Here is a 19,192-nt window from a genome sequence, read left to right as displayed (position 1 = left end):
GGTAAGTAGTACCAATGCGTTAGATTGAACTTTAGTCAGTTCTGATCATTTTAGAGGAGATCGTTTGAGAAACGCGATTGTTTACACTTTGCTGAGGCTCATGGGAGATTGCGAGCTGAGGCTCATAGGAAATTGCGGATGGCTAATGCTATAAGGATAGCTGCTATACGCGTGAGGCTATTTCATTTCAAAATAGGCTGCTCTGTTCATGTTTCGAGTAAATCTACGGATCGATATGGAAGGGAAACATAGGTAAGTAGTACCAATGCGTTAGATCGAACTTTAGTCAGTTCTGATCATTTTATAGGAGATCGTTTGAGAAACGCGATTGTTTACAGAGGGCTCGTTGGTTATTGGCTAGTGGGTGCATACCGCAACCCTAGTCAACCTCAGTTTGTTGCAGTAAAGCTTCTATTTTATGCGCCTTATAGTTCGGTGCACCTTATATATGGACAAAGTTTTAAAATGGGCCGTTAATTGAAGGTGCGCCTTATACCCCGGTGCGCCTAATAGGGCGCAAAATACGGTACATAAATTCATTTTAAAAAAATAGATTACAACGTCATTGATAGATTATAGAACAGAATCACATCAGGTCAGAGCCTGGCATAAATTCATTTAAGAACATTTAAGAACATTTTAGATTATAATAAACAAACAGAAACAAAAACAACATCATTGCTTTAGTAGCAGCTAGAAAGCAAAAGAGAATAAAAAAGTTTTACCGTTTTTTTCCGTGTATAGTGCGCAAAATTTAACTAATTTATTGTCCTAAAATCTGGGGTGCGCATTATACATGGGCTCCATGCGACCGCAATGCTCTCGTATCAGACGCTTGCTCGATCACCTGCTCGTTTGCTGTCCCGTGCGCGCACGGAGCGCGGTGGTGCGTTTACGGGCAGTCGGAGAAATCAATGCCAACAAAAAAAATTACATCCAGCCTAGTTAAGACCATACCAAAGACTATAAAAATGGGACCCATTGCCTCCCTGCGTGTGTGACGATCATTGGGACTTAAAAAAAAAAAAAAAAAAAAAAATACAATTTTTTTTTTTTAAAATTCATAAAAATTGGGTGCGTATTATACATGGGTACAAGCTTTTTCCAGCATCAGCATGCCATTTTTAGGGGTGCGTACTATACATGGGGGCGCACTATACACGGAAAAAAACGGCAAGTTTAGATTTAAAGATGGGTAGGGTAGGGGCAGATCGAATGTCCTCTGGGAGTTTATTCCAGCTATGGGGGGCATAATGGCAAAAAGCAGCTTCACCATGTTTTGTTTTGTACCTGGGAACAATTAGCAGGCCTGTTCCCGATGACCTAAGTGATCTAGAAGGTTCATAGTGTTGGAGCAGTTCAGAGAGGTATTTTGGCCCTGGCCCATTTAGAGATTTATAAACTATTAGCAGAATCTTAAAATCTATTCTATGGCATACTGGTAGCCAGTGTAGGGACTTGAGTATTGGTGAAATGTGTTCTGCTTTCTTGGTTCTTGTTAGAACTCGAGCAGCAGCATTTTGAATGAGCTGTAATTGTTTCATAGCTTTCTTTGGTAGGCCTTCGAAGAGGCTGTTCCCGTAGTCCAATCTGCTAGATATGAAGGCATGAATAAATTTTTCAAGATCTTGTTTGGATGTATAGCCTCTGAGCCTTGCTATTTTTTTTAGCTGGAAGAAGGCACATTTTCTTATGAGTTTCATGTGGGAGTTGAAATTCAGGTCAGAGTCAATAATAATGCCAAGAATTTGTACTTGTTCCTTTGGTTTAAGGGCTAGGGATTTTAATTGAGCAGTGACTTTGAGCCTTTCTGCTTTAGCGCCAAAGACAATTATCTCTGTTTTGTCCTTGTTTAGTTGGAGGAAATTCTGGCACATCCAGTCATTTATTTGCTCAATGGTAATGTATAGTGTATTTATAGGGGTATAGTCATCCGATGAGAGGGCTATGTAAAGTTGTGTGTCATCTGCGTAGCTGTGGTAGGCTATGTTGTTTTTTGGAGTATTGGGCCAATTGGGAGCATGTAGAGATTGAATAGGACCGGATTTAGGATTGAGCCTTGGGGTACCCCACATGTCATACTGGTCAGGTCAGAGATGAAATTGCCGATAGAGATAAAGTAGTTCCTGTCTTGCAGATAGGATCTGAACCAGTCAAGAACCTTGCCGGAAAGACCCACCCAGTTTTCCAGTCTGTCTAATAGAATGTCATGGTCAACCGTATTGAACGCAGCACTAAGGTCTAGTGACACTAGAATTGAGATTTTACCTGACTCCGTGTTCATTCGGATGTCATTGATAACTCTGAGAAGCGCAGTTTCGGTGCTGTGATGGGGTCGGAAACCGGATTGGAAGGGATCTAGTATGTTATTGGAGGATAGGAAGGCATAGAGTTGTTGATAGACAGTTCTTTCGAGTATTTTGCTTGAAACAGGAAGATTTGATACTGGTCTGAAATTGCTTATTATGGAGTGGTCAAGATTAGGCTCCTTTAATAGGGGCTTCACAACAGCAGTTTTCAAAGACCGTGGAAAGATGCCTGTAAGAAGAGAAGTGTTTATTATCTGCAGTAGGTCTGGGGCAAGGCATTTGTGGACATTTTTTAGAAAGCTTGTTGGCAAGGTGTCAAGGCAGCATGTTGAGGATTTAAGGCTTTGCACTGTTTCTTCTAGTTGTTTTTGGTCAATGATATTAAATTGGGTCATGTTTACTAGGCACCTTTTCAGTTGGTGCATTGGTGCCATAGGTCCTTTTACTGATGGCTAATCTGATGTTTTTAATTTTATCCTTGAAGAAGGTTGCAAATCCATTGCATTTGACAGTGGATAGGAAATCAGGGGCAATTTGAGGGGGGGGCGTTTGTTAGCCTGTTAATGGTGGCAAAGAGAGTACGAGCGTCATTTGTGATTTTGTTGATTATGTCAGCAAAGAAAGATTGTCTGGATTTTTTTAGTTCTTGGTTATAGGATTCAAGGCTGTCTTTGTAAATATCATGATGAATGTGAAGTTTAGTTTTCCGCCATTTGCGTTCTGCTTTTCTAGACTCTCTTTTTTATCTTTTAAAGAGAGAGAGTATGTCCATGGTGCTTTCTTCTTACCAGAGATTAATTTGGTTTTCAGAGGGGCTACTGCGTCGATAGCTTTTAGGGTTTTAGAGTTGAAGTTATCTAGGAGGTCATTGACAGATTCTGATGGAAGGGTAGGGGCCTGCGAGAAGGCCTCCATAAATAGTGTACTAGTGGCCTCATTAAAGTGCCGCTTTTTAATGGTTTGTGGTTGACTGAGAGCTATAGGGGTGACCTTCATTTCGATAAAGATGCAGAAGTGATCAGATAAGGCAATATCGACTGCTGAGAGGAAAGATGACTCAAGACCTCTGGTTATGAATAAATCCAGTGTATGGCCTCTGTTGTGTGTAGGTCCAGAGATATGCTGGGATAGGTCGAAGGTGTCAAGGAGGTCGTTTAGTTCTTTGATGTTATTATCATTGAGTTTGTCTATGTGAATATTAAAGTCACCTACTATTGATATACAGTCATGTTCCAAGGAGATTATAGCGAAGAGTTAAGAAAATTCGACGAAGAAGTTATTAGCATAACCTGGGGGTCTGTATACAACCATAAGTAGGACAGGGGGAGAAGACTTCATTACAACTCCAAGATACTCAAACGAAAGACAATCTCCAAATGACGTCCGTTTACATTGAAACAAATCAGAATAGATTAGGAAAACGCCTCCCCCTCTCTTTCCGATTCTGAGGGCGTCAATGCAGTGGAAATTAGGTGGAGTTGATTCATTAAGGATATATTCTCTGTTATCTAGATCAAGCCAGGTCTCTGTAAGAAACATGATATCTAATTCATTACTCGTAATGAGGTCATTGATGAGAAGTGATTTATTGACTAATGATCTAATATTGAGCAGGGCCGCTCGAATTGTTTTGGTTCTGGTGGAGTGTTTTGATTTCTGGAGCTGTTTCTGACGGATGGGTATCAGGTTTGATCCAGGGACGGAACAAACTGGGATGATAGGGTTGTTTATTCTAGGAGTGATCAGCGTTGTGATAGCTTCTGGAGTATGTTGCTGTGTGACCTTGTTCTTGCTGTTTTTGGGTGAGGAATTTTCCTTAGAACTCTGGCTTGCGGGGAGTAATGGGACAAGGGGGGACGTATGGGGGGAGTTAGGTGAGGGAAAGGGGGTTTGTGTAGAGAGCTGTTCAGTTTGCTTATGGGGAGGGGTTGAGCCTGGGTGGAGCATCGATGGGGGCTGGGTTCGTTCAGGTCGGTTTGGGGATCCTGGGTGGAGCATCGATGGGGGCTGGCTATATTGATGTTTGCCCGTTCAATCCTCTCATTCATGTGTGATGAGAAGGGCAGTGGAGGGGGGAAGGGAGAAAGGGATATGGAGGAGGGTGGGAAGTGGGGGGTGGATGAGAGAAGGGGGGGGTTCTGGGGGTGTGTAGGGTGAGGTGTGGTGGGTGGATGAGAGGAGGGGGGGGGGGTGATGGGTTTCTGGAGTTGGAGAGGTGGGGGGGTCTGAAGCGTGTGGGAGCTGCTGAGCATGGTTGGTCTCCGTACCGGCGGCTGTAGGCGATAGAGGGTCGGTCTGGGTCCGGTCTAGTGGTTGAGATGATTCTGTGGTTGCTGTTTGTAGGGTTTTGGCTTCTTCTGCTGGAGCAGTGGTCTCTGCGTCTAACAGTGAACAACGGACAAATTCAGCAAGGTAATTTAAATACGCCATGACCCAGATTCGTTCCGGGGATGCTACGGCCACAAAAGTCAAAAATTCAAAGTCAGCTTTATTGTCAATCTCTTCACATGTCAAGACACACAAAGAAACCGAAATTACGTTTTCTCTATCCCACGGTGACGAGACATATTACACGATAGACATACAAATAAACGACACAATATAAAAACAAGAAGGCACAAACAATAAATAAGAGTGATGAACAAATAATAAATAAACAGATAACACAATAAATAAGAAGAGCAAAACGGAGCCAGTGTGCATACAGCAGACAGTGAGCATAGCGCAAAAGTACAGGACGCTACGCAGAAAGGGAAGCGAGTTCAGGATCCTAACAGCCTGGAGTATGAAGCTGTTGTTGAGTCTGGTGGTGCGGGAGCGCAGGCTCCTATACCTCTTCCCAGAGAGCAGAAGATCAAACAAAGAATGAGCGGGGTGACTCACATCACTCACAATCGTGGTCGCCTTGCGGGTGAGATGGGAGATGTAAATGTCTTTCAAGGAGGGGAGTGAAGCACCAATAATCTTACCAGCCGTGTTCACTATGCGCTGCAGGGCCTTCCAGTTGTAGTCAGTGCAGCCGCCACCCCAAACAGCAATACAGCTGGAGAGGACGCTCTCAATGGTGCCACGGTAAAATGTAGTCATGACGGCCGGAGGCTCATCATCATCGGCGGTCACTCGGAACGAGTATGACGGTCTTCTTTTCAGGGTCGTCTACTTGTGGGTCCGCAGGTGGGCGTAGAGGCCGATCCGGGATCCACATATTTTTGTGCAGTGTGGGCAGGGGAAAGTGGTGGTGGGTTGTGGTCGTGCTGGAGCCAGTTTTTGTCTTTCCTTTCGGAGTTGTCGTTTGGTTTCTGCGACACGGCGGAGTTCCTTTTCGTGATGTGCTGCACCTTCTTGCACCGCTGCCCTCCAGCAGTTCCTGTTCAAGGCGATGCGCTCCCAGTCCCGAGATGTTATTTGGAATTTCTTGAGATTGGTCTTGAGGTTGTCCTTAAAACGTTTCTTTTGCCCGCCCGGGGCTCGCGGACCTCTCTCCAGCTGGGAGTATAACATCTGTTTGGGGAGGCGGGTGTCAGCCATGCGGATGAGATGTCCTGTCCATCGGAGTTGGTGCTGCATTATTAAGGTGGTGATGCTCGGTATCCTGGCTTCCTCCAGAACGCTGATGTTTGTGCGTCTGTCCTCCCATTTGATCCGGAGTATTTTCCTCAAGGTTCTCTGGTGGTGTTGTTCAAGAGCTCTTAGGTGCCTGCTGTAGGTTGTCCATGACTCTGCCCCGTAAAGTAAGGTGGGGAGAACCACAGCTTTGTAAACCAGGAGCTTGGTGTCAACCCGGAGGTCTCGGTCTTCGAAGACTCTTTTCCGGAGTCTGGCATACGCTCCACTGGCACAGTTCAGGCGATGGTTGACCTCGGAGTCAATGTCCGCTTTGGAGGAGAGAAAACAGCCGAGGTAGGGGAAATGGTGAACATATTCAAGTGCAGTGTTGTCCACATTTATGATGGGCGGAGTAGATGGCTGGTTGGGTGGGGGTTGATGTAGCACCTGGGTCTTCTTGATGTTCACGGTCAGACCCAGGGCTCTGTATGCCTTAGCAAAGGAGTTCAGGATGCCCTGGAGGTCTTCTGCAGAGTGTGCTGCTATGACATTATCGTCTGCATACTGGAGCTCCACGACCGTGGTGGTTCTGATCTTGGTTTTGGCTTTGAACCTGTTAAGGTTGAAGAGCCTGCCATCAGTCCTGTACCATATTGGGATTCCGTGTGGTAGTTCTTTGTTGATGAGGTGGAGTATGGCGGCAATGAAGACAGAGAACAGGGTGGGTGCAATAATGCATCCCTGTTTGACCCCTGTCTCTACAGTGAAAGGCTCAGTCAAGGAGCTGTTATTGAGCACTGTGGCTGTCATTCCGTCATGTAATAAACGCAGTATTCTGACGTATTTGTCCGGGCAACCATACCTCAGAAGGATGCTCCATAGGGCCTGGCGATCCACCGTGTCAAAGGCTTTTGTAAGGTCTATGAAAGCCATGAACAAAGGCTGTTTATGCTCACGGCATTTCTCCTGGAGTTGGCGTGCTGTAAAAATCATGTCTGCAGTGCCTCTAGATGGGCGAAAACCGCACTGCGATTCTGGGAGAATTTCCTCAGACAGTGGCAGTAGGCGATTGGCAAGAACACGAGCAAGTACTTTGCCAACTGTTGAAAGGAGCGAGATGCCCCTATAGTTTCCGCAATCCGCTTTGTCCCCTTTCTTGAAAATGGTCACTATCAGAGCATCCCTGTGCTCCGAGGGGAGTACTTCTTTTTCCCAGACCTTCAGAAAGAGGGAATGGAGGTGGCGCTGGAGCTCTAGTCCACCTTCCTTTAGGACCTCAGCTGGGATCCCATCTGGCCCAGAGGCCTTGTTGTTCTTCAGGCTCCTGATGGCATCTTGGACCTCTACTAAAGTGGGAGGTTCACCCATGTCTTCCCTGATGGGACTCTGAGGGATGTGACTGAGGAAATCTGACTGAGTTGTGCTGTCACGGTTGAGGAGTTCCTGAAAGTGCTCTCTCCACCGGTTGTTTATGGACTCATTGTCCTTCAACAGCTCCTGCCCGTCTTTAGAGCGTAGGGGGTTTTGGCCGCGATGGCTTGGGCCGTAGACAGCCTTAGTAGCGCTGAAAAAGCCTCTGGTGTCACCAGAGTCTGCCAAACTCTGGATTTCCAGTGCCCTTTCTGTCCACCAGGAGTTTTTAATCTGTCTCACCCGGCTCTGGACGTCAGCCTTGGCTTTGGAGTGGGCCTGTCTCTTTGCTGTGCAGGTGATGTCATTTTGCCAGACACGAAAGGTTTCCCTTTTCTTGGAGATGAGCTGTTCTATCTCTGTGTCGTTCTCATCAAACCAGTCCTGATGCTTTCTGGCCTTGTACCCGAGAGTGGCACGGCAGGTGTCGAGGATGGAAGACTTGAGCAGGCTCCAGTGTTTTTCGATGTCCTCAGGGTATTCCTGAATGAGGCTTTCTCCAAGAGAGGCCTGAAACAGCTGCAGGGTGGCAGTGTTGTTCAGGGCCTCGAGGTTTAGTCTCTGCCGGCTCAGCTTCTTTTGGAGTCTCCTCTTCCTCTTGAGTCTGATGGACATCGTGGATCGTATCAGGCGGTGATCTGTCCAGCAGGCCTCTGAATCCATCATGGCTTTTGTGATGGTCACGTCGCGCTGATCCCTGGCTCTGACAATGACATAGTCAATAAGATGCCATTGTTTAGAGCGAGGGTGTCTCCATGAACCCTTGAGTTTGTTCTTCTGGCGAAAGATGGTATTCGTGATGGTAAGGTCATATTGAGCACATTTGCTAAGAAGCAAAACCCCGTTGGAGTTGATGTTTCCAATGCCTTCCTTTCCAATGGTGCCCTTCCAGAGGTGGTGGTCCCGGCCCACTCTGGCATTGAAATCTCCCAGTATAATAATCTTGTCCTCTTTGGGGATTTTTGACAATACATCATCCAGACAGGCATAGAAGGCCTCTTTTTTGTCCTCATCGGAAGCAAGGGTAGGTGCATAAGCACTAAGAACTGTTGCCGTCTGGTTGTTGACCAGCACCAGACGGAGGGTCATCAGGCGCTCACTGATTCCCACAGGGAGTTCAGAGAGCTGACTGATCAGTTGGTTCTTGATGGCAAAACCAACCCCATGGATCCTAGGCTCATCTGTGGCCTTTCCTTTCCAAAAGAAAGTGTATCCACCCTTTTCCTCCTTCAGATGACCTTCCTCTGCCCGCCGGGTTTCTGAAAGAGCAGCTATGTCAATCCGGCATCTTCTCAGTTCCCTGGCAATGATGGCGGTTCTCCTCTCCGGCCTATCACTGGTTACACTGTCCATTAGTGTGCGCACATTCCATGCTCCAAAATTCATGTTTTTGTGGTTTCGACCGCATATTGGTGATCCCTCTGAACGCGGTAATCCAGTCGGGAGGTTTGAGGCAGGCTATGTTTAGGGCACCTTTTCTAGCCCCTTCCCCATCAGGGGTGAGCAGAGTGGATCCTAAAAAGGGCTGCTCAGTCGTGGATGCAGCTACCGAAGAGCTCTATCTGCCTCGGTCCAGGAGCCCAACGATCATCTAACATCCACCGCCTGATGTGCCAGCTTGTGACTAGGGGCTTCCAGACTTCACAATCCTGCCCCCGTTGCCACTTACTGGTCGCCACAGGACTTTAATCCGGGATGTAAGGTGGATTCCCTGAAAAAGACGCCTGTGCGTGACTTTGTTTAAAGTGGGGAGACTGGTGCACAGACAGTCACCACACTGTCCTTGACAGATCGGGGTCAGAGTCCAGTGGCAAGGAGACCAAGACGACTGGTGACCCTTTTCTGCTGCAGCCTTCATCCGCCTTCCCAGCCGTTGTGACGCCACCCCTCAGGTCAGCCATCATCCTCCGCCTGGTCCACCGTTGAGGTCTTCACTATTTACCCATAGCTGGAGCTGTTTACCCACAGCCGGGACAGTGGTTGATGGGCAGTAGGGCGTGTCCACACACCGGTGGGCCTACATGCCACATCTCTGGGGCCCACTGCTGCTCCGAGATCCTGCACAACTTAGCCTGGGACCGCAAGGTGCCAGTTACCGTGTGTGGCCACGAGGAGGCGTGTGCAAGTCTTGGCAATGGAGAGGCTGTGTACCGGCTGAGGAGACTTACACACTCGGCTCCTCTTTTCACCCCCGGAAACAGAGGGCTAGCCGGTGGCGGTAGCTGAAAGCAGAAAAGTGGCAAGCAGAGGCAGCATGCAGCATGCACAAACTACAGGCACTACTACTCCAACACTACTGCACTGACGCATCACACGCCCTGTGCGCTGATGGAACACACACGGCCGGAGGCTATACAGTCATGCAATAGCATACAAGAAATTTAGGTTCTTTTCTTTAGGATCTTCAGCCGAGATACCCAGGCAGACCATGAAAGAATGTTGATGTTAAAATGTTAGAGGAACTATCCAACTGCGCAGAGCCGATGATCCCAAAGATTTGGGGTGAGACAACATTGAAATTTTTTTTTTCTTTGCTGACAGTGTCACTTCTTTTGTGGCTTAGCTCTTCTTCATTTCACATCTAAAGTATCGTATCATTTTACCTTGTAGCTTATACTACCCCGTACATGCCATATCATGTCGCCCATACAACTCATGCATGAGATGCGATGGCTGAGATATTTAGGCGATGGGTTGCTACTCCATTGTGCTCTCCACTCAGCATTTCATCTCGTCGGATTTTCACACAAAGTATCTTGGCACAACGTGTTGTCGACACCATATGAGCAAGACGAGGTGGCCGAGAGGTTAAGGCGATGGATTGCTAATCCATTGTGCTCTGCACGCATGGGTTCAAATCCCATCCTCGTCGAAAGTTAATGTTACATTGTTTTACAGTGGAGCTTCGGTTTTCGAACGTCCCGGTTCTCGAACAAATCAATATTTGAACAAAAAATTTGAGGATTTTTTGCTCCGGATGTCGAACGAAATTCGATTGTCGAACCTCACGAGAGGACACGCATGTCAACTGACTCCGTCCGTTATTACATTCTCGTTACTCTGAGGATTGCAACAACTCTAATCATGCCTCCAAAGGAAGCAAGTGGGATCAGTAAAGCCATCCTAAAACACAAAGACGCTCCTAAAGCAATGCAACAGTGAGCGCCCGGCGCGCTGCGGTTGCGCGATCGGACCAAATTAAGTTCCCTGCGCACTGACGTCCACTTAAATTTTGGAAAGTACATCAGGACTTTAAAAATATTTTCTAAATTTTAGCGACCGCTCTGTCACAATAAGGCTAAGCACTGCAGTTGCGCGATCGGACAAAAATGTACAAATGAAAAAATACTTTAAAAAGGCGGGGTTTTTAAATTTTATTCTTTTTTCCATTATTTGTAATGGGAAAACATGATTCGGAATTTGAACGATTCAGTTCTCCAACAGCCTTCTGGAACGGATTGTGGTCGAAAACCGAGGCTCCATTGTATCTGTAATCTGGTTTGTATTTGACTCAATATCGTAATATTTATACTCTGGTGGCTCGGTGGAGAACTGGTTAGCATGTCCGCTTCACAGTTAAGAAAGTGCGGGTTCGATTCCATCAACAGCTGTTGCGTGTTGTTGATGATGTCCGTTGTTGGGTCAGGAAAACTAAGATGTGGGGTAACGGTTTGTTCTTTATTGGCAAGATCTTGGGTTGTTTAATGGCGGTCAGTACACATGGTACTTCAGCAGATGTAACAACATCCTCCATCTCCAGGTAAGAAGGTTTTATACTGTCCGGAAAAGGCGGGAAAGCAACACCTGATCATTTGGTATCGATGTGTATTGGAGAGTCACTGCTGCGTGTGTGTATTTGTGTGCGTGTGTGTATGTGTATGTGTGTGTTTGTGTGTGTTGTTGTAAGGCGGACGTAGTTGAGAGCGCCATGAGAATGTTAAAGGGGCGTAGATTGTATATATAAAACCCGCGCCCTATGATGCGGTGCGCCATATGTGTGTTAAACACAGTCATGGCACACATAACTGAGACTGCGCCTTTTATTACGGTGCACGTTTTAATCGTGAAAATACGGTAACTCGTCAGCGTTGGTTTACTGCAATTTGACGACAAACCGCAAAACTATTGGACATGGAAAGTATCATTTATTGGCGCGACTAAAGACTTAAATTTATCAGAAAGAGAGGAGTTCGACCTACTAACAAGGTGGCTAGATCCAAGATCTGCAGAACAGGTGAAAAGGGTTCATGCAGTACCCGCTGGAGGCGTAAAGATGATTTGGGAACGGGTTGAAGAGTGTCACCGTTCCTCAGAAGCAATTGAGGACACACTGCTAAACAAGATAGAGGAGTTTCCAAGGCTAACAAACAAAGACACGAGCCAGCTAAGAGACCCGGGAGACATCTTGTAGGAGCTATTGTTGTCAGGCTTGGATCAGGGAGAGGACTCGGATGCAGAGTGCAAACAAAAGGTATTTATTCGAACAGGCTGGAGACAGCACAAAAAAAACAAAAGCGCCTCAAAAAGAGTGAAAACAAGGCTGAAGACAGCAAAAACCAAAAGCACCTCAAAACGAGGGAAAACAAAATTGAAAAACAGCGGTCAGGCTTGACAAAAAAAAGGTATCTTCTAAACTAGGTTCTCTAAAGTGATATCTGTTACTCACGCGATCGCTGGTGCTCAAGACGGGACAAGACGTGAAGGAATGGGGTCAAAATACAAAAAGTCCTGCCTAGCTACAAAAACAGATATGCTCAAACCTCATTGAATAAAGTACATAAGTAGAAAAGTATATTCACATATTCAATCAATAAAAGAAACATTTTAAGCATATAATTATACCTACACACCAACTCAATAAAGAAGACATAACTAGACATTTTTGATAGGTGGTAATGACAAAGGTTTTTATAACTTCATGAACTGATATATATTTCTGAGCACTTTGAAATAACAAATGTTTTTTGATATATTGCTTGAATAGCTTAATGGCCCTTAAGGAACTGTTTAATGCATGCCTGATGATTCTCTAAATCACGGACACTGCCAAAGTCGTCTAAAAGTGTTCAGTACTTGATTGTATTTTATGTTTTGACTAATGCTAGACGCCAGTTTTCAATTACTACTGAACGTTCTGGACAGAGGGAAATATTTTGCCTAACAAAGAAAATATATGGTTGGAAGCATGATTAAACTAAGAAAATAAGATAATAAACATGGAGTATCAAAAGAACAAACTTTGCATAGTCAAGGAACATTAATAGATTAATGATGTCACAGACAAAAAGCTCACATAATTTCGTACAAAATGACAAAATTGAAATAATGATGAAAGAATGAGGTGAGACAGTCTATGTGCAAGAATGGAGGGGAATGTTTACAGGAAGGTCACTTGGAGATAAAAACCAGCAGGTGCCAGAGGGAGCCAGCCAAGGACTCGGCCAAAGATGATCGCCAAGGCCGAAAGACGGGATGGAAGACAACAGCCCCCACACACACTGAATCGCTCATAACCACCACCCACTCCCATGAAATCAGAATCTCCTGCGAACTTGTCACACCCCCTGACTCATCACCCATCAAACTCGGCCCACATTGGCATGTGGAAATGAATATAAGCTGACCAAAGAACCTTGAATGTGGCCTTTTCTGAATGGAGACTCTCTGCTCTTGAAAGGCCCAGTGCTGTATTGTACTTTCCTGAAAACATAGCTTTCTTAACAAGAATTGTGATTGAACTCAACCAACCTGTGTAAGTCTAATTTCTGCTTCAGTGTCTTAGCATTTTCCTAAATCTGAAGAAATCAAACGAGCATGCAGTGAGTAAATTGGATAACAGGTGATTGGCAATGGCCATGAGGCGCAGATAGCGCGCTCCCTAAATTGTGGACAAAATCCAACAGACGCACTGGCACAAGACAAGGGGAAGACGCTGGCTAAATACACATAGAAAGGTGAGGACACAGGTGCAGACAATTAGGACCAAAGACACAGGTGCACACAATTGGGATCAGGGAAGACAAGTAGCCTGACACACAGAGGAAGGACCCACGAACTGAAACGAGAGGAGAGTTACCAAAACAAAACAGGAAGTGACAATACGACGAACAGGACAAGACAAAAACAACTCACAAAACATAGCAGCATGACAATTGTGGGAGCTGTCAGGGTTTTCCAAACTATCTTGATTGTATGATTATGTTGGAATGTATGTAACCAGTAATAAATAACCTAGCTAGATTAGTTTTATTCTTATGTTGGTGCGTAACCAGTAATAAATAACATAGCTTGTCCCATCCTACACAATGTCGTAAAACATCTCCTGCTATGCTTTGACTAGAGGTCAAGGGCTTTTTCTTCTCTATCCAGTCTACTGTCACCCCCACCCTGTTTTTCTTAATAAAAACGCTCTTGCGGGAAGCGAGAGTCAGACGTCGTTCGATCATTGACGAATGGACTCTCCACCTGCAGGTGCCCAAAAAAACTTAATTGTCTCCCATGTGGTTCTTGCAAAATAAGTTGGAGTGAGCACCACTCTAACAGGAACTAAGTCAGATGATTGATTGATTGATTGATTGATTGATTGATTGATTGATTGATAGAAACTTTATAGATCCCCGGGAGTGGGGAAATTCAGGCCCCAGTCGCCGTGGGATAGAGAAAACATAATTTCGGTCTCTTTGTGTGTTGTGACATGTGGAGAGATTGACAATAAAGCCGACTTTGACTTTTGACTTTGTTAGAGCGGGTATGTAAAAGACACCCAGATGACATGAGCGCAACTCAGTGACGTCATATGATGGCGCTGCGGATGGCAGCCACGGTGAGTCGCTCTCTGTTTATTTGTCTTATTTTGTGTGTTTTCTGTGTTCTCTGCTGTCCATCCCGGATCACTTTTACCAGAGAAGCTCTGTTAAACATCGGACAGACTTCTTCTGGTATTTTCTCTCCCGTTCTCTCCGATTTAGACTGTTTGTCGGAAATTCTAGCCGGAGCGGCCGTGCTGTACAAGCTAGCGCGACGATGGCGGCGCGGAAAGCGAGCCGGAGCACTCGTAAGGCTGAGGCAGAAAGGGTTCCGTTCTGCCCTACCGTCAATTCATCTGGCGAATGTCCGCTCCCTGGCAAACAAGATGGATGAACTGCTGCTCCTCACTTCAAGGAACACGGACTTCAGCAGATCCGCTGCGCTGTGCTTTGTGGAAACGTGGCTTAGCGAACGAACCCCCCACCACGCCGTGGAGCTAGCCGGGTTCAGGCTAATGCGAGCAGATCGCAGCGCGGAGCTCTCCGGAAAATCAAAGGGAGGTGGTCTCTGTTTCTACATTAATGAACATTGGTGTACTGATGTCACGGTGTTGAAAGAGTTTTGCAGCCCTCTCCTAGAAACACTTTTCATAAACTGCCGGCCGTTCTATTCACCACGTGAGTTATCCTCGATCGTCATGGCGGCTGTTTACATCCCACCACACGCACGTGCGAGTGAAGCCACGCAGATGCTGGCTGACCAGGTAACAGACATGGAGAAACTTCTACCAAACTCACTAATCATTGTTCTGGGTGATCTTAACAGGTTGAACCTCGCACACGAACTCCCCAGATACAGACAGCACGTAACGTGTCCCACCAGAGGGGCACAGACTCTGGACCACTGCTACACCGTGATCAAGGATGCATACCACTCTGCGGCTCGTGCAGCTTCAGGACTCTCGGACCACTGTCTAGTTCATCTGATCCCGGCCTACAGGCAGAAACTAAAAACTTCTAAGCCTGTGGTGAGGACTGTGAGGAAGTGGACAGTGGAGTCAAGGCAGGCAAGCCTGCTTTGAGTGCACCGATTGGGGAGCTTTCGAAGCTGCAACTTCAGACTTGCATGAACTCACTGACACTGTCACATCATACATCAGTTTTTGTGAGGATCTGTGTGTGCAGACTAAGACCTTCTGCACGTACAACAACGACAAACCTTGGTTTACACCGAACCTCAGGAGGCTGCGCAAAGTCAAGGAGGAGGCCTACAGGAGCGGTGACCGCGAGCTGTTCAGGCAGACCAGAAACACACTGAACCGAGAAGTCAGGAAAGCCAGGAGGTGCTACGGGGAGAACCTGAAGAGACACCTCTCTGCCAATCCTGATCCCTCAACGGTGTGGAAAGGTCTGCAGAGCATCACGGGCTACAAGAAACGAACCCCCCCCCCGTCCTGTAGAGAGCCCAAGGCTTGCTAACCAGCTAAACAAGTTCTACTGCAGGTTTGATCTGTCCTCCCACACAACGGGACCTCCGGCAGCACAATCTACATACTCACCTCTCCCCACAACTGCTCTGTCCACACCTGTATCATCGTTGTCACCCATTCACTCTCTTGCAGAGGCCGTGCCCGCACTCCAGGTCCGCGAGGAGGAAGTGCGCCAGCTGTTCCGGAGACAAAAGACCAGGAAGGCACCGGGCCCAGACGGCGTGTCACCTTCCTACTTGAAAGTCTGTGCTGAGCAGCTGGCGCACACCTTTGCACGGATCTTCAACCGTTCTCTGGAGCTGTGTGAGGTGCCCTCGTGCTTCAAGAGCTCCACCATCGTTCCAGTGGCCAAGAAGCCCGCCATCACAGGCCCCCTGCTTGACCCCCTCCAGTTTGCCTACCGGGCAAACAGGTCAGTGGATGATGCGGTCAACATGGGACTGCACTACATCCTGCACCACCTGGACACCCCAGGAACGTACGTCAGGATCCTGTTCGTGGACTTCAGCTCGGCGTTCAACACCATCGCCCCTAACATCCTCCAAGAGAAGCTCATCCAGCTTGCGGTGCCTGCCTCCACCTGTCAGTGGATCACCAGCTTCCTCACCAACAGGAGACAGCGTGTGAGGCTGGGGGGCATCACATCTGACACCCGGACCACCAACACTGGAGCCCCTCAGGGGTGCGTCCTCTCCCCACTGCTCTTCTCTCTCTACACCAATGATTTCTCCTCAGGTGACTCTCCTGTGAAGCTCCTGAAGTATGCAGACGACACCACTCTCATCGGACTGATCCAGGACGGTGATGAGACTGCGTACAGACAGGAGGTGGAGCGGCTGGTCCACTGGTGCAGTCAAAACCATCTGGAGCTGAACCCGCTCAAGACTGGGGAGATGACACTGGATTTCAGGCGAGACCCTTCACCACTTTTACCCCTCACTATCCGCAGTAATACTATTCTCTCCACAGACACCTTCAAGTTCCTGGGAACCACAATCTCTCGGGACCTGAAGTGGACCGGCCACATAGACTCTGTCCGGAAGAAGGCCCAGCAGAGGCTGTACTTCCTGAGACAGCTCAAGAAGTTCAAACTGCCGCGAGAGCTTCTGAAGACCTTCTACACTGCCATCATCCAGTCTGTCCTCTGCACCTCCATCACTGTCTGGTTTGGATCGGCCTCCAAACAAGACAAGCACAGACTACAACAGACAATCAGAACTGCAGAAAAGATCATTGGAATCAACCTCCCATCTATCCAAGACTTGTACCTGTCCAGGACCAGGAATCGGGCAAGGAAACTCTCTACAGACCCTTCTCACCCAGGTCTGTTTGAACTACCGTTTTTTTCCGTGTATAGTGCGCAATATTTTACTAATTTATTGTCCTAAAATCTGGGGTGCGTATTATACATGGGTACAAAGAAAAAAAAATTTTTTTTTTTTTTTTTAATAAAGTCATGGTAGAACAAAACCAACAACAGGACTGACCGACAAAGTCGTGGAACAAAAGACAGGAACAGAATGACAGTAACACATGCAATGATCCAACGGTGAGCGAGGGGCAGACAGGACTTAAATACAAAACACGTTACATCGATTGAGGTGACACAGGAAGAGCGGGGTGACACGAACAGAAACTATGGCAACCTAGACACATAGCAAAACTGGGGACGAGACATGACAAATCTCCCCCGAAATAAAACTCACCTTTCTCCTTGTTTGTTGTCAATCGCGCATCGCATTCAGCCACACTTAGTAAAATTCATAATTGACGACACATCGTTTGATGCGATGGTGCAATCCTCGATGGTGTGTTATTGTCAAATATTGTTTGTTTTTTAATCTCCATCGCGGACCGGACGTCATACGGAGGCCGCCATTACAGATGCGCAGAACGGTTGCGCAAGACACGTCAGCTATATAAAGAGCGAGAGTTCAGTTCTCCACCTATTAGTTTCAATTCACAGTTTAATTAGCAGTTTCAATCAGCAAATAACAAAATGCGTATTACAGGTAATATTTTATTTCACAACACTTTGCCTTGTTCCTTTCGTCTCTGCTGTTCAAACTTCAAACACGCTCCATACGACCGCAATGCTCTTGTATCAGACGCTCGCTCGATCACCTGCTAGTTTGCCGTCTGTCACAATGTACCCTACACAAATCCGAAACATTTGTTGCGGCTCCGAGTCACGACGAGGGGCAAGTTTTGGTTTCCAAGGGTGTTTTTATTCCTCTTCAACGTCTCTCCCATACAGAGCCGCCGTGTGCGCACGGAGCGCGGTGGTGCGTTTAGGGGCAGTCGGAGAAATCAACGCCAACAAAAAAAATGACATCCAGCATAGTTAAGACCATACCAAAGACTTTAAAAATGGGACCCATTGCCTCCCTGCGTGTGTGACGATCTTTGGGACTTAAAAAAAAAAAAAAAAATTTAAATTTTTTTTTTTAAAAAATTCATAAAAATTGGGTGCGTATTATACATGGGTACAAGCTTTTTTCCAGCATCAGCATGCCATTGTTAGGGGTGCGTACTATACATGGGGGCGCACTATACATGGAAAAAAACGGTACTCCCCTCCGGACGGCGTTATAGAGCTCGGTACGCCAAAACCAGCAGACACAGAGACAGCTTCTTCCCCCAAGCTGTTGCTCTGATGAACTCACACCACTCATAGAGTCTCAGAGACATTACTGTGCAATAACATCTCTTCAGCTCTTCACACCTTTTTGAATTTGTCTAAACTGTTTTTGCCATTATTCACATGTCCTGAATGTTGTTAGTCACCCAAATGTTGAGGGTGTGTTTTTACCGAAGTTAAATTCCTTGTTTGGCACGCTCAAACATGGCGAATAAAAACTCTTGAATGAAAAAAAAACTCTTGAATCTCCGCCATCAAACCAAAGCAACAAGACAGGAAAAAAGTAACACCGGCCAACCAGCCCCCTTCAATTCCGAAGAACACCCCAAAACACACAAAATACCCTCCACAGGGTCCATAAACAGGTGTAAGGGCAGTCAAGTTCAACGCCGCCCAATGGACCGTGGTCGTAAATCGGTAAAACATCACAAAACAGGCAAACGTGTGAGCAGCGTCCTGGGCACCCAGTCGGGGCACGTGCAGATACTCACCATGGGGCTGGTACGGCGAAGGTCATTGGAAGGTCATTGGCTTCAACGAGCATGAGGGAGCGGACCTCCCACACGGGTCGCGGCTGCGAGGCCAAGGCGAGGGATCTGGTCAGCACCGGCCGGATGAGCAGGATGGCCATCGTAGAGTCACGCCGGTCTCGACCAATGTGTGCAGCCATCTCATATACTGTATTTTATAGATAACTGGCCTTCCTTCTGGGGCCGCCCCGACCTGCTGAGGAAGGACGGCCTTCACCCTAACCGTGAAGGCGCCTTCACTCTTTCTAGGAATATAGATTACTGTTTGAGCCACACATGACAGGTCACTTTAGAGCAGGCCGGGTCACAGGTGATTAGACCACCTGTCAGGATGGGTTTGGAGTCTGTTAAGATAAAGTTAACTAGCGCTAGGCTAGACTCCCAGCATGCACATAGCTCCTTGTGTAGACTAGAGCGTGATAGTTTGAATAGTGCTACAGTACACATAAACGCACTTTCTACTGGGGTAGTAGACAAATCCAATCACTCCACCCCGACCGGTTTTGCTGAGGAAACGGTG

The 19,192-nt window shown here is 46.9% G+C and overlaps 1 non-coding gene across 1 annotated transcript; it reads left to right on the top strand.

Moving 5' to 3' along the window:
* Positions 1 to 10,055: 10,055 nt before the first annotated feature.
* Positions 10,056 to 10,137, top strand: trnas-gcu (transfer RNA serine (anticodon GCU)). The gene has a single exon. It is a non-coding gene; the product is annotated as a tRNA-Ser (tRNA).
* Positions 10,138 to 19,192: the final 9,055 nt, after the last annotated feature.

Source organism: Syngnathus typhle, unplaced genomic scaffold, assembly GCF_033458585.1.
Source record: "Syngnathus typhle isolate RoL2023-S1 ecotype Sweden unplaced genomic scaffold, RoL_Styp_1.0 HiC_scaffold_34, whole genome shotgun sequence".
NCBI classification, from domain to species: Eukaryota; Metazoa; Chordata; class Actinopteri; order Syngnathiformes; family Syngnathidae; genus Syngnathus; species Syngnathus typhle.
This window is presented reverse-complemented; position numbering and strand designations above follow the sequence as displayed.